Below are 14,360 nucleotides of genomic sequence, written 5' to 3' on the forward strand. Positions count from 1 at the left end.
GCTGCGAAGAGGGATCAATGCATTTGAATTGTGGTATTCTGGCAAAGAATCCTCCCTGGTCTGCTAGAAGAATGAACACATCTGTTCAGAAGGAAATACAACCTGAATGCTGCTTAGAAGCAGGGATGGGGAGAATTTGCACATACTCCTGGAGAAAGACCCCGCGCTTAGAAAGGCAGAGGGTCAGTGAAGGGAAAGACCCCTGACAACATGGATTGACACCATGTCTTCACCAAAAGGCTCAAGTAGAGGAATGATTGTGAGGACGGCCCAGGACTGTTGGGTATTTGTTCTCTGAAGGGTCCTTGTGGGTCAGGCTCACTTTGACAATACAGAGCCTAATGAGAGTAAATGAACTGGTGCTTGTAGTCAGAGAAGGCTGTCCAGCTAAAATAAAATAAAATCACATGTAAACCCCAATTTGATGAATGAGAAAAATCCCCGTCAGACAGCATGGAGAAAAGCAGGGGCAGGGGTAGCAGACAAAAAGTATTATAAAAGGGACAGAAAGGAAATAACGTGTTGTTAACCGAGAGACTGAAAGTTGACTTCACAAATGGCTTCATAAAAAGTACACATGTTATTATGAGAGGAGGACAGTATTATTTGATATCCCATACCTGGTAAGAACCTAGCACATAATAGCTACTCAATAAGATTGGAAAGATGAATGATACTTGTGGTAGTTGGATGATTTTATGTCCACTAGATGCTCATTGGTGGGGGTGGCCTCAAACCTGTCACTCAAGAGGTAGCGTGTGAAATCAGATGTAGGATCTGAAGGATATGGTCCACTAGGATCCTTGCTGGTACCGTGATCCCTTCTCCTGCTTCTTTGAGGACTCATTTTCTACACAGCAGGCTGGCAATCACAATACATCCTATGAGCAATTAGTGGCAGGTGGATCCAATCAGTGTCTTTCCCCATCTTTTTACCCTGCAGGAAAAGGTCATTTGGTTGGTAGGCGGTACAGAGACTTTGGATAGAAGAGCCATATTAAATAATTCACTGCCCCACCAAAGAGCAAATAATAATTATGGAAGTCTTTGAATAAGAGAAGGACATGCAATGTCCTTACGGTGATTTACAATGATGACTCAAATTAAAGAACAGAATTCTACTCAAGATGTTTTTGAAGTCATTAATTAATATAGATTAATTGGTAGTTAGATATGCATTTATGTTTATTATGAGGCCAATCCTACTCTGCACACTCTGTTGGCATAGGGGTCAAGCACTCAGCTTTGAAGTAAAAGATCAGAAGGTAGAGTTTACCACAATGTCTGCTCCACAGCAGAAAAGGCCTGGTGATTTCCTCTTTGTTCTGCTATAAGGCAATAAACAAACAAACAAACAAGAAAACCAAATCAAACTCATTGCCGTCCAGTCCATGCTGACTCATAGCAACCTTCTTTGGGTTTGTGAGACTAGAACAATTTGCAGGAATGGACAGCCCAGTCTTTTCCCCATGGAGCTGCTAGTGGTTTCGAACTACTGTCCATGCAGACAGCAGCCCAATTCATAACCGCTACATCACCATAAGACAGTTCTCCACTATGTATAGGGCTGCTATGAGTCAGAGTCAACATGAGGACCCAGGAGAGCATCATCAACAGCATCACTAATTCAAATATTTTACTTCCCATATTTTAATTAGGATCCTTGGTTAAGTGTTGGGAGACTAACCACAAGATCAGCAATTTGGCTTACCAGTCACTCTGCTGAAGAGAGATGAAACAGTGTGCTTCTGTAAAGATTTATAGTCTTGGAGAAAGTCTACAGAGTTCTACTCTGCCCTCAAGGTTGCTACGAGTCAGAAGTAACTCAAAAGCAGTGGGATTTTAAACATATAATCTTGCTTAAAATTCAATAGAAGTAACTTAACTAATTGACTGCTAATCCAATGGAAGTAACACAATTAATCTATTGAGTTAATGCAACTAATGATGACCCTATATGAGTTTCCAAGACTAATATTTTGAAACTGGTGGTGGCAACAATTGTACAATCTAATTGAATCTATTTGATCTAATTGAATTATGAATTCCCAATAAAATGATTTTAGAAGAGATGAAGAAAGTAAATTATGATTGAAAGGGAGGAGAGGAGAATATGGAGAGAAAGAAAGTCAAAGAAGCCAAACTGCCATTGAGTTGATTCAGACTCATACCGACCCTCTAGGGCAGGGTAGAACTGCCCATGTGGCTTTCAAAGACTAATTCTGGACAGAAGTATAAATCATCATCCTTCTCCTGTGGTGTGGCTGGGGGTTTTCAAATAGCTAACCTTGTAGCGCTCAGGCCAATGAAGAACTACTACACCACTCTAGAATGCCACTGTGGTTTGATATCAAGCAGTGGACAGTCTGGAGGAATTTTGAATACCGTACCAGAGAAGCTTACATTGCAATAAACAGACAGAAAATAAACAAACATAATAAATCAAACTTACTATCATCAAGTCAATCCCAACTCACAGCGACCCTGGTGCACGGGAAGAATTGCCCTTTGGGGGTCCAGGACTGTTAAGCCTCATCCTTCTTGAAGCTGAGGAACAGTTATTGAAATGTGGAAAAGGAACAGCCTTGCTATCATGATGAACTATTTACATTCTTCAATATGTACATTTGGAGATGGATTTAATGAACTAAATGATGTAACTAGAGATATTTATTTATAAGCAAAGTTTTCAAAGTACATTCAAATTTCTTTTTGCTGTCTATAGTGTAAAGCAAGTATATACAGAAAAAAATGCAAAATTCTATTCTGAAATTCCTCACCTTCTCCACATGGTAAAACTTTTTTTTTCTAAAATTAAGAGTTCCTGAATAAAATTCCAAGCTAGCATTGCCAAGAGAACATGAACTAAGGATGAATCGAAGGATGTGACTATAAAACTTTTTGTGAACAGCTCAGAAATATCAAAGGTGGTTCGTCAGAGGAGAGCTCAGTCAAGCAAAGTGACCTTTAAAGAGATCGCGAGCGTTCCCCGTATACCTTCCCTGCCAAACACCAGGCCTTTAGAACTTGCAGCATCCTCCCATTAGCAACCTTAACAGGAGTGAAAGGTAAAAATGAGTTGTTGTGGGTTCAATTGCACCATTAAAAGAGATATCATCAAGTCCTAATCTTTTGTCAGTGTCAAACTGTACCCCCCTAAATTGTGTCATGTTGACACGGTCAGGATTGCCAGTATTGTACGCTGAATCTCCATTGTGTGATGTATTTTACATCCTAATGTCTCCCTGTGGTTAATGAGGCAGGAGAAGGTTATGTTACAGAGGATTGTGTTAGTTTATTATGTTACCAATGCAGGCTCAGGGAGAGATCCAACCCTCCTATCAAGTCACAGGCTGGCACGTGTTTCCTTGGGACGTGGCCTTTGTCATCTTCTATCATAAGAGAGTGAAAGGAGCAGAAGAAGAACCTAAGCTCCAACAGGAAAGAAGAGCCTGGACCAGAATGCACCCTTTGGACTTAGGTCACTGTGCAGAGGACCTACTATCACTGGAGAGGATGGATGCAAAGACATGTACATCTCCAAGAAAGAGCAGACGCACAGCTGCTAAAAGGAGACAATGAAATCCCTCTGGAACACACACAGAGAAAATCTTGCCCTAGAGGCTCCCTCCCAAAAAACTGATTGCCATCAAGTCAATTCTGACTCTGAGTGACTCTAGAACTTCCCCCACGGGTTTCCAAGACTGTAACTCTCTTCAGATGTAGTAACGCTCACCTCTCTCTCTCAAAGTGGCTGGTGGTTTCAAACTGCTGATCTTTCCGTTAGCACTCCAACATATAACCAACTCCTCCACCTGGCTCCCCGCTAGAGGTAGCACCCTGCATTAGCATTTCCAACCTCTTAAACTGTGAGGTAAGAATGTTTCAGCTGTTAAAGCCATCCATGTGTGGTAATCCTGCTATAGCTGTATTAGGTGACTAAGACAAGAGATAGCACATGGTCAGAACCAGTTCTAGTGAAGGAACAACCCAGCAACACTGAAGGATTAGCTAGAAATAAGGCTCCAGAAATTGATGGAATGGTCACTGAAATTTTTCAACACATTGATGAAGCACTGGAAGCACTCATTTGTCTATGCCAAGGAATTTGAAAGACCTAATTGACTGACAGGAAGAAATTCTTATTTGTACCTATTCCAAAGAAAGATGACCCCCCAAATGTGAAAATTATCAAACAATAACAAATGCAAATAAATTATGCTTCAGATCACTCAATTATTGTTGCATCAGTACTTTGATAGACATTTAAGCCATATTCAAAAGAGGACACGCAGCAAATGATAACACTGATGATGTCAGGTGAATCTTGGCTGAAAGTAAAAAATACTGTTTTTTAGTGATGACACAAGAGCACCTTTATGGATCATAACCACCTACAGGTAGCATTCTCTGAGAAGCATGGGAACTGTCGGATGCTTCCTGTGCTTATGTGGAACCTGTACAGTTGTGGTAACAGAACAAGGGAACACTGCATGGTTTAAAATCAGGAACATTCACTTTGGGTTCTATCCTTTCACCATAACTATTCAATCCTGTTCATACTTATTCAGAATATACACATGCTGACCAAATACTCGGAGAATTTGGACGATATGAAGAAGGTCATAGCTCAGGTTTGGAGGAAGCGTTTTAAACACGCTGTCATATGCAGATGACACAAACCTGCTTGCTCAAAGTGAGGAGGACTTAAAGAACCCGCTGATGAAGACTGAGGATGGCAGCCGTCAATGTGGATTACAACTCAAAGTAAAGAAATCAAATACCCTTATAACTAACAGTTTATATCATGATAAACGTTTAGATAAGGTTCAAGTGTTCAAGGATTTTACCTGTGTGAATCCGCAGTCAATGATTACGGACAGAGCAGGCAGGAAGTCAAAGGATGCATCACATTCAGTGAATATGCTGCATAGGCCCTATTTAAAGGAATGAAGAGAAGGAGAGGCTGCTGCTCATGTGGATCCGCTTCTGCTTTGACCACAGCTGATCAGCCAAGGGCTCTAGGATCTTGGATCAGCTGTCTTCCTTTATTTGTGCTCCAAGTTGGGTTCATCATTTTCATCAATCTGTTGTCTGACCTACCTTTCTTGGATATTTCTGACTAACACCTACGTTGATCAGTAGAACCTTCCAGCCTGAAGACCAGCCTCCACAACCCACCAACTGTAAAGGGAAGGAATCGCTGCTGACAATGGGTGCATAGGCAAATGCTGTGAAGAAAGCTGATGGTGCCCGGCTACCAAAGGATATAGCGCCTGAAGTCTTAAAGCCTGAAGATAAACAAGCAGTCATCTAGCTGAGATACAACAAAACTCACATGAAAGAAGCACAAAAGCCTGCCCCGACTAGATCACTGAGGACAAAGTGAGTGCATAAGCAAAAGTTGCAAACAAAACTGATGGTACCTGGCTATCAAATGATATAGCATCAGGGGTCTTAAAGGCTTGAAGACAATCAGGCGGCCATCTAACTAAGAAACAACAAAGCCCACAAGAAAGAAACACACCAGCCTACCCCAACGCGAACGCTGAAGACAAAGCGGGTGCAAAGGCAAGTGCGGTGTATAAAGCTGATGGTGCCCCATTGTCAAAATATATAGAATCTGGGGTCCCATAGGCTGGAAGATAAACAAGGGGCCATCTAACTGAAGAACAACAAAGCCCAAATGGAAAATGCACACCAGCCAGTGAGATGACAAGGCATCAAAGAGATCAGATATCAGGCATCAAAGACACACACACATACACACACACACACACACACACACACAATCATAGCATTGTGAATGAGGGGGAGTGAAGAGTAGGGACCTAGAGCCCATCTGGGGGAAATTGGACATCCCCTCGCCGAAGGGTTGTGGGGAGGTGACGAACCAGTCAGAGAGTAGGGTAGCAATGATGAAACATACAATTTCCTCTGGTTCTTGAAGGCTTCCTTCCCCCTCACTATCATGATCCCAATTCCCCCTTACTTAACCGGCTGAACTGGGAGATGTAGACTGGCCTGGATAGGAACTGGAAATAAGGGGAATCCAGGACAAATGAGCCCCTCAGGCACAGTGGTGAGAGTGGTGATATCAGGAAGGTGGAGGGAGGGTGAGGGAGAAATGGGAAACAGATCTAGATGTAACCTCCTCCCTGGAGGACGGACAGCAGAGAACTGGGTGATGAAGACGTTAGATGGTGTAAGATATGATAAAATAATAATTCTTTATAAATTATCAAGGGTTTGGGGGAGCAGGGAGGGAGGAGAAAATGAGGAGCTGATGCCAAGGGCTCAGGTGGAGAGTGGGTATTTTGAGAATGATGATGGCAACATATATACAAATGTGTTGGACACAAATGATATATGTACAGATTGTAAAAAGAGTTGCATGAACCCCTGGTACAATGATTAAAAAAATTTTTTTAAAAGAAAAGACTGAGAAAGTTTCTGAAGAACTGAGGAAGGATCCCTATCTTGTCTCTCAGTTTGTTGTACTGTGATAGCTTGGTAACATGGGGAAACAGGGAAATGGGGAAGTCCTTCAACTACTGAGATTGATGCCTCAGGAATAACAAAGACTAAAGATGGCACAGGAGCAGGTAATGTTTCCCAGTAATGTGCATAGGGTTGTAATGGTACAAAAACAACCCCATGATCCCAACAAAACATTTTCTATTTGTCAGTGTTAGGGAATATGTGCTAAGTATCTTTTAGAGTAGAAGGTAAACTCTTTTCTTTCTTGATAATATTCTGTGTTGGAATTATTGTGACTCTTGTTGCTCTTATTAGCCATCAAGTTGGTTTCATTTCCAAGTGATCATATGCAAACCAGAGGGACACTACGCTTGGTGTTGCACCAACTTCACAATTAATAGTTGGTACATTTGATCCCATTGGGAAAAGAAAAAAAGAGTAGTGAAGAGGAAGGATCTTATGTGTGGACTAAAGTGTGCCTGACCCAAGCCATCCTATTTTCAGTTGCCTTATTTGTATGTCAAAGTTGGGCACCCAGTAAGAAAGACTGTGTTAGTCTGGATCCATTAGAGAAACAAATCCACAGAAACTCATGTATATGAGAGAGTTTTATGTAAAGATTAAGTGAGCATCAAGAAACATTCCAACCCATTGCTGCCCAAGCCCACAAGTCCAGCATTAATCCATTAACCCATATGCCCAACATCAGCCCACAATGTCCTCCTCCATCACACAAAAAAGATACAATACCGACTGCAGGAGGAAAGCTGAATCAGTGAGTGTGTAAGCATCTCAGCGCTGGCAAGGGTCTCCACACGGCTGCTCCAGCACCCAGGGCTGCATCAGGGTAGGTCCATGTGGCTTCTCCTTGGGGATATGTCGCAGGAAGTCAGCCTTGCAACCTGAAACAGGGACCTGCTAAGGCAGCTGCGCCCTGGTGTGACCATCACAAAGCAAGAGACCCGAGAACTAGGAAGGCAAGGTTCACAGAGCCATTTATCGCTCCGCCCTTCAATTAACCCCACATGTGTTTAACGGCCAGGTTGGCACAATAAACTAACTCAAAGACCAATGAAGAATTATACATTTGCATTATGGTGCTGGTGAGAAATATTGAAAGTACTATGGCCTGACAAAGAACAAACAAATCTTTCTTGGAAGAAGTATATGCAGAATGTCCCTTGGAATTGAGAATGGTGAGACTTTGTTTCACATATGTTGGACATGTTCTCAAGAGAAATAAATGCCTGGAAAAGGACATCATGCTTCGTAAAGTAACAGGGCTTTGAAAAAGCAGAAGAATTTTGATGACATGGATTAATACTGCGGCTGAAACAACAGACTCAAACAGAACAGTTGTGAAGATGGCACAGGACTGGGCACCACTCTGTTCTGTTGAACAACGTGTCCCTATGAGTCAGAGCCACTTAGATGGCACCTAACATCTATAAGAAAGATCTGTGGATGTGAGTTCACATTGATATATAATTTTATAAACGCAATTAAGTTAAGGAGATATTGGATGTGTCTGAGCTCTAGTTTAACAACCAGCATCCTTAGAAGAAGGGAAAGACAAAGTTGACGGAAAGACACATGGGGAGAATGCCATGCGACAATGAAGGTGATATTGAAATCGTGCTTCTGCAAGCCCAGGGAATGCCAACAATCGTTGGCATCACCCACAAGCAGGGCGAGCGTGGAAAGTCCTCCCCTCTAGCCTTCAGTGTGGTGATGACCCTTTCAACACCTTGATTTGGAACGGCCAGCAGAACTGTGAAACACATGCCTCTTGCTTTAAGCCATCTAGTTGGTGGTAATTCTCTATAGACGCCCCAAGAGACTAATATAGATGCCAATATCAAAGCAGGATACAGATTACACTTTTACCTAATGAGGTAAACTCCAGTGAAATTCATAGAAGGCTACCAAGCTTCTGAGAGAAATACAGCATGCACACAACCGATGTCAGCTCTGACTAGAAAGGGACATGACAAAATGAAAATGTCATTAAAGCCCCAAAGTTCTACTTGCAGGGAAATCAAAACCCAGCCACAAAAACATCCTGCCTTCCATGAAAATGGAAGTATGACCAAAAAGGTTAAACTGAGAGCCCCAAATGTGGAGCCAGGATCACAGAGAATTACTCTTAGGATGTGATAACTGATCAAGTTACTTCCAACATTCTCGGACCCAGATTTTAGCATTTCTAAGGACCAATGACTGCTGTATGTTTAAATGAACGCATTATCCCACGCCTGTCTGGAAGGAGTGCCGGGGGCTCAAAGAGTTCAGTACTTTGCTATTAATGGAAAAATTCCAGGTTAGAATATGCGCAGTGGCTCCACAGGATAAAGACCTGGCAGTCTCTTTCAATGAGAATTACAGGCTACAAAACCCGATGGGCAGTTCTGCTCTGTCTTTGAGACATCATCATCTCAATCGCACCTAGCGACAAGAATAGCTGTCTCATCCTAGGCTTAGGGTGTAGGAGTATTGACACCTTGTCTCTTTAAAGATCTGTGACTAAGAGGGATTGTATTCATGGAACTAAATTTAAGAAATTATACTCAAGAAGTTCTTGTTGCACAATAGAAAGAAACACTGCACACATCTGTACCACGCTCACAGCTGTCCCCATGCTTGAGCCCGTTGATGCCGCCACCTGTCAGTCCATCACGTCGAGGGCCGTCTTCCTTTTCTTTTCAGTGCCCGTCCACCTTACCAACATGATGGCCTTCTCCAGGGACAGGCTCTCCTAACAACACGGACATTCTGCCAGGCGATCCTTGAGATGATAACAGAGTCAACTAATGCTTTCATGCAGTTTTGAGAGAGACTTGAAAAACCCCTGTCTGGATTCTTGATCCACAAAACTGGGAGCCACCAAATGTTTACTGCACTAAATTGCTATGTTTTGGATAATTTCTCATCCTACAAAAAAATCTGAAAAGTGGAAAAGAATCAATACATATAACACTAACCGGACTTCCAGTACATTCACAGTCTCTTTTGCTATAGTTCTCTGTGTGAAAATCATAGAAAACATGGCTCCCTTTGGAGTTAAAATTCTTAGAGAACAGGTCAGTCTCAATGAGTTATTTGCTCCACTAATATCAAATATGATCTAGGGGTAGGATCATGTTATATACACCCATTACAATTGTATATAGGTGCTATATGTGTACATCACAACTGTATATAGGTGCTATGTGTGCACATTACAACTGTATATAGGTGCTATATATGCACATTGCATCTATAATAGGTGCTATATGTGCACATTACAACTGTATATAGGTGCTATGTGTGTACATTACAACTGTATATAGGTGCTATGTGTGCACATTACGACTGTATAAAGGTACTATATGTGTACATTACAACTTTCATTGCTAATGTGTGAGTTTTGGGGTCATTTTATCAAGAGCTCAGCACACACAACCCGAGAAAATGTATTAAAAGTTAGTTCCTGTTTGAGTTTCTTAAAATCTTGTTTTTCAATTGAGATGACTATCATCTCCAAATATACACTATGTTTAGCTACCTATACTTCACCAATCTAAATGTGATATCATTAATTTTAAGTCATGTTGGATCACTCAACTATGTACTATTTTAATTGCTTTTTGCATGGCTGGGGAAACGCTTTCTGAAGTCAGGAATTATCGTCACTTTCTAAAATCTTTAATAACGAATGAATACTGCATTAGGCCGGGTTCTCTAGAGAAGCAAATCAGTGAAGTGTATATAAAAGCAATCCCTGGGTTATGAACATTCAACTTATGTAGAATGCAAGACTTGGAACAAACTCACATAAAGGGGATTATATTAAAAATTTGAGGCACATCCATTGGTCTTTAATAATAAATGGGTACTACTTTGTAATCCACATCATATAATAATTATTATAATTGTATCATTGTGTTAATGGTATTTTAATAGATCTGTAAGTATTTCTTCAATGATTTTTATACATAGAAAGTCTACTGTATACTAAACAAATATTCAATTAGGTGCAAACCACACCTACGGTAATTCTTCTGACTACTGTACAAATTCAACATACGGTCAGACTTAGGAGAGGAACTTGTTTGTGATTAAGGTATTATATATGTATATGTATGCATGCATGCATGGATAGGTAGATGCATAGACAGATAGGCACATACGTGTGTGTGCGTGTGCTCGGGTGCTAACCACAAGTCAGCAGTTTGACTCCACCAGTCACTCATTAGAACTGAAGTAAGGCAGATGATACAATCCTTCTGCATACTTTCTTAGAATTTCAAACTACGAATTACTCCCTTGTTTGGTTCAAAGAGCTTCCTCTTGGTCCATGCACAAGCTCTCTATGACCACAAGTAACTATTCTGAAATTCTCGTTCCTTCCAAACTATCCACGTTTTTTTATGATCCACACAGTCGAATGCCTTTGCAAATTCATTCAAACAGAGTAATCTTTTGTACCTTGTGCTTGTCAGTTTGTCATTCTGTGGTAGTTTGTATGTTGCAGTGATGCTAAAAGCTATGTCACTGGTATTTCAAATACCTGCAGGATCACCCATGGTGAACAGGTTTCAGCAAACCTTCCAGACTGAAAGTAGGTTACAGAGAAGGAATAGGCAGTTCACTTCTGAGGAATTAGCCGTTGAAAACCTCATGAATAATAGAGAAACACTGTCAGATATGGAAGACCACATGGATAGGAGCAAACCATACAGTGCCAGAGATCATGTCAGAAGAGGAACCACTGTCTGTGCAGGATTATCTCCATCACCTTCAAGGAAATCCAATCAATAAAACTGTTATTCGAATGTATGCATCCACCACAAAAACTTGTGATGAAGAAATTTAAGACTTCTCCCCATTATTTCAGTCTGTATGTACAAATCACCTTTTTCATTGTTGAGAAAGGTATTTGTTATGAATAAGTCATTGGTTTTGAAAAAGTCTATCATGCAATCTCAAGCGTCATCTCAATGTATCTCCATTGTTATGTTTGATCAGTTTCTAACTGAAGTCATTGGTAGAATCCTATCAGACACCTTTGTACTTCATGATTGATTTTGCAATGTCTTTTTTGACAATAAGTGTCATTCCATGCCTCTTGATTGTGGCATTCCCTACATAGCAAATGATATGATTTCCTGATTTAAAATGACAATGCCAGTACATCAAGCCCACTAATGCCTAGGATATCAATCTGCATGTGTTCCATTTCATTTTTGACCACTTCTGATTTTCCTAGATCCACATTTCATACATTCCAAGTTCCAATCGTTCACAGGTTTTTGTAGCTTGTTCTCCTTATCGTGAGTTGTGCCCCATTAGCAAATGGAAATCTTCAAAGGCCCCACTCCCACAGGTTTTACCGGATTCCCATTGCCGTGGTTGACTTCCCTCTGAGAACGCAGCTCCTCCTCAGTCCCACTCCCAGTGCCCTCCACCCCACGGGGCCCATCCTCCGGCACACCCTCCTCCACAGTTCTGCTCTCATCCCGTCCTTCAGCATTGGACCATGTTTTGTAGCTACCCATGAGGTTGTCAGTGGCCCCTCCTCTGAAGTGAGGAGCCAAGTCGTTATTTTTCGTCTGCTCTTAGTCTGGAAGCTCCACTGAACCCTGTTCACTCTGGGTCACCCTCATGACATTGGAAATACCACTGACATAGTTTCCAGCCACCAGCGTATAACAAACTGACAAACAAATGGTTGAAGAGACAATATTCAGCAACTGAATTTCAGCAACTAAAACTAGGCCAGGAGCCAACCCTGGCACAGTCAACTGCACATATGCAAGTTCAGGTTAAAGTTGAAGACAATTAAAACAATTCCATGAGATCTAACACATATTCTTGAGTATATCCCACCTGAATTTCAAAAACATCTCAAGGGCAGAGATTTGATCCATTGATCATTAAAGAAAAAATCCTACTGCGTTTTGAAATAACATCAAGATCATCATACATGAAGAAAGCAAATGGTCCTTTTAAAAGAGAGGAAAGAGAGAGTTCAGAGTAGATGTGAAAAGAGACTCTGACATGCTGTCAATCGTAGAGTAGCTAAGGCAAAGGGAAAGAACCTTGAAGTAAAAGAGCTGGACAGAAGATTTCAAAGGGAAGTTCAAGAAGACAAATATTATGGTGAAATATGCAAAGACCTGGAGTTAAAAAACCAAAAAGGAGCAACATTCCTTTTTTTTTTAAATTAATTTTTAAAATTTTTTTTTATTTTAACAATTTATTGGGGCTCATACAATTCTTTTCACAGTTCATACATATACATACATCAATTGTATAAAGCACATCTGTACAGTCTTTGCCCTAATCATTTTTTTCTCTTTTCTTCTTTTACATTTTATTAGGGACTCATACAACTCTTACCACAATCCATACATATACATACATCAATTGTATAATGCACATCCATACATTCCCTGCCCCAATCATTCTCAAGGCATTTGCTCTCCACTTAAGCCCCTGCATCAGGTCCTCTTTTTTTTTTCCCCTCCCTCCCCATTCCCCCCTCCCTCATATGCCCTTGGTAATTTATACATCGTTATTTTGTCATATCTTGCCCTATCCGGAGTCTCCCTTCCCCCCTTCTCTGCTGTCCCTCTCCCAGCAACATTCCTTTTTATAGTGTAGCTTAAATGGAAAGAACTGGGGGGTTGGAAGAGTTCAGCCTTGATTTTCAATATTGGAATATTCTGTAGGCAAGCTATTGAGCAACGCAGGACACGCCAAAAGAAAGCGGAAAGAACTGACATCCAACCATTTCAAGAGGTAACATATAGTTGAGAACCAATGATATTGATGGAAGAATTCTAAGATACACAGACGATATTAGCCAAAAACAAGACTCCAGGAACTGATAGAATTGAAATGCTTCAACAAGCTAATAAAGCATGAGGGGCACTCACTTATCCATGTCAAAAAATTTGGAAACCCATTCCAAAAATAAAATGATCCAATGGATTGTGAAAATTATAGAATATCATTGATATCGAATTCAAGTAAAATTGTGATGAAGACTATTCAACAACAATTGCAGCTGTATATTGACAAGGCGCTTTCAGAAATTGAGGCTGGATTCAGAGGAGGAAGTGCAACAAGAGAGATCATTGCTGAAGTCAGATGCATCTTGTTTATGTGAAAGTACAAAATACCAGAAAGATATTTACTTGTGTTCTATTGAATAAGTAAAAGAATTGATCTAAGTGAACCAATCAGAGAAATATGGGTAGCCTTGAGAAGAATAGGAACTGCAGACCATTTCACTGTGGTCAGGTAACCTCTATAAGGATGAAGAGGTGGCTGCACAAACAGGACAATAAACATACTGCATGGCTTAAAATCAAAACAGGTAACTTCAGGGTTGTGCTCTCTCCATATCTGTTCCATGTGTAAGCTAAGCAAATAATCAGTGAATGAAGTTGGACTTTATGAAGAAGAGGGAAGTGTCTGAATTGGAGGAAGGCTTATACAGATACACCGATGATGCAACTTGCTTGATAAAAGTAAGGATGACTTGAAGCGCTTGCTGATGATCAATGTTTTTAGCCTTGAACATGGATTACAACATAATATCAAGAAAACAAAGGCTTCAAATCTGGACCAATAGGTGACATCGTAATAAATGCAAAAAAGGTTGAAGCTGTCAACCCTTCATCATGCTTGGATCCACAACTAAGCTCATGGAAGCCACCGTCAGGAGGTCAAATGGCATGTTGCTGGGAGTAAATCTGCTGCACAGGCCTCTCTAGAACACTGAAGAGCAAGGACATACGTCACTTTGAGACCTAAATTGTACTTGGCCCAAATTTCAATAGTCTCATATGCATGTGAAAGCTTGACAAGAAGATCTAAGACAGCGGCTCTCA

This window comes from Tenrec ecaudatus, chromosome 6, assembly GCF_050624435.1.
Source record: "Tenrec ecaudatus isolate mTenEca1 chromosome 6, mTenEca1.hap1, whole genome shotgun sequence".
In the NCBI taxonomy this organism is placed as follows: domain Eukaryota; kingdom Metazoa; phylum Chordata; class Mammalia; order Afrosoricida; family Tenrecidae; genus Tenrec; species Tenrec ecaudatus.